At 34.7% G+C, this 2,471-nt stretch overlaps 1 non-coding gene across 1 annotated transcript; it reads right to left on the reverse strand.

Moving 5' to 3' along the window:
* Positions 1-2,085: 2,085 nt before the first annotated feature.
* Positions 2,086-2,192, reverse strand: LOC121231272 (small nucleolar RNA R71). The gene has a single exon (XR_005929336.1). It is a non-coding gene; the product is annotated as a small nucleolar RNA R71 (small nucleolar RNA).
* Between the last annotated feature and the right edge of the window lie 279 nt (positions 2,193-2,471).

The raw sequence follows: 2,471 nt of genomic DNA on the forward strand, positions 1-2,471 counted from the left end.
AAGTCAACCCAAATTCGGCTACACATGGCTGTTCTTTTAAGGTAATTTTTGGTTTAATTACATAAGGTCCTTGCATTCTTGAGGAAATTAGAGATTTGCCCGAAGATTTACAATTGACCGAGTCTCAGTCCTGAGTTATTATGGCATTTAATTTGCTTAAAAATCAAGCAAAAATCAGCTCAAATTCCACTAATTGTGGTCGGCCATCCAAGGAAGAGATTTGAAGAGATAAACCTAGCTATTTTTAGCAAACTACCCACCTCTCTTCACCTATAAATATGACCCCTCATTCCCTCATTCATCATCCCTCATCATTCATCATTCTCTCTTCTCTCCATATTCTCTTAGCCTTTTCCATTCCCCATGCCTAGCATCATCTCTTCATAGAGATTTTAGTAATTAAGCCTCTTAAAGAACCCTTGGTTGGCCACCTTGGAGAGCCATCAGCAAAAGAACAAAGCAAAAAAGAGAAAAAGGCTAGTCAGTCAGAGTCTTGGGTGACTGCCACTTTGATTTGGGTTTAATTTTTCCTTTCTTTAATTTAATCTAAAAATGTTTGCTATGTGTTCTTTGTTCTTGTTTACAACAATGTTAGCTTAATTTTATTTAAGCTAGGATGATTGCTTTGATTAAGTAATATTTAATTGATTCATGTTTATAATGTTTGTGCCTTAATCGATCATGTTTTCAATTAAAATCAAGTCTGTATTTCGTTTATACTTGATTGAAATGCACCTGAATTAGTTGAGCGATCCTAACAAGACAACGACTAATGGACGCATAATTGAAATGTGCATGCTCAATTTAGATCCTAACCCGATTAAATTGCAGGTTGCATAACAACTCTAACTAAGCTCTATTATCTGCATAGTTTTTAAATTTGTATGATTAAATTGTTTCAAACCTAACACGTCCCTGTTACCTCACATGAATACTAAGAAGCCCTCAGTAAATAAGGATTAGTAAAATACGTATTTACTAAGTAAAGGATTCCGAAAGGACTAATGTGATTTCCAAACTCATGAAAGATCGAGTTGCCATGGAATGTTTTTTCGAATGTTATTAAGCATGCTGATAATAAGTTGAGTTTAATTAAAGTAATTGTCCTAGTTTATTTATGTTATAATTGTTTCAAATTGTGTTTAATTTTTCTAAAATCTATCTTATTCATATAGTTTGCATACTTAGGATAATTTGCATTAGGGATCATTGCATTTAATTTAATATATTTTAATCATCACTTCTCAACTATATTGTGTTTTTATTTACCAAATTGTTAATATAATTTTACAAATTAGGTGACTTAGCACAAATACAATCCCTATGGAGATGATAACTTGATACTTACTTATTACTTGATAACGACTGTATACACTTGCATAAGCCTACGAGTTACAAGTTTTTGGCACCATTGCCGGGGATTGTTAATTGTTGCCATAGTCATTTTTTGTGAAATTATGTATTTTAAATTTGATTTATTTTTAACATTAGTACCTTATTCTTTTTAATTTTGTGATTTTCTTTTGAGTTGTTTATGAGCATAGATCGAATTATCGATTTACTCCCTATAGACCCTAAAATTGAGCAAACTTTTAGACGAATAAGACGTGAATGAACAGCTCAAAGACAAGTCGAGATGGACCTTGGAAATCAGAATCAAGACCTAGGTAATGAAGCCAATCATATATGAAATCTCATCTTCATTGCCGATGATAGAGATCGATGCATCAGACAATATGTTGTGCCACTTTCTAGTGAGTTAAATCTAGGAATTAGATGGCCAGGTATTAAAGCAACCCAATTTGAATTGAAACCAGTGATGTTTCAAATGCTCCAAATGGTGGCCAATTCAGTGGTATGCCCACGGAAGATCCACTTCTCCAACTTCAATTGTTTATAGAGGTGAGTGATTCATTCAAGATAGTCGGTGTGACTGAAGACGCGCTGGGGTTGAAGTTGTTTCCGTACTCATTGAGTGGTCGAGCACGAGCATGGCTCAATTCATTGCTTCCTAGTTCCATATCTATATGGCAAGACTTAGCAAAGAGATTTTTGGTTAACTATTTTAAGCCTAGCAAAAATGCTAAGTTGAGGAACGAGATCACAACTTTCAAACAATTGGATGACGAGTCCTTGTATGAGGCTTGGGAGCGATTCAAAGAGTTACTTCGTAAGTGTCCTCATCATGGGATCCCTCATTGTATCCAGTTTGAGACATTCTATAATGGTTTCAATACACATACAAGATCGATGGCAGATGCTTCTATGAATGGTGGAATTTTGTCTAACTCTTATAATGAGGCTTATGAGATCATTGAGAGGATCCCGAGTAATAACTATCAATGGCCCACAAATCGAATAGCTTCAGGAAAATGTGTAGTTAGAGTTCATGAAGTTGACGCCCTCACTTCATTATCAGCTCAGGTATCGTCTATTTCCTCTATGTTAAAATAGTTTACCGGTAATAGTGC

This window comes from Gossypium hirsutum, chromosome A06 (assembly GCF_007990345.1).
Source record: "Gossypium hirsutum isolate 1008001.06 chromosome A06, Gossypium_hirsutum_v2.1, whole genome shotgun sequence".
NCBI lineage: Eukaryota > Viridiplantae > Streptophyta > Magnoliopsida > Malvales > Malvaceae > Gossypium > Gossypium hirsutum.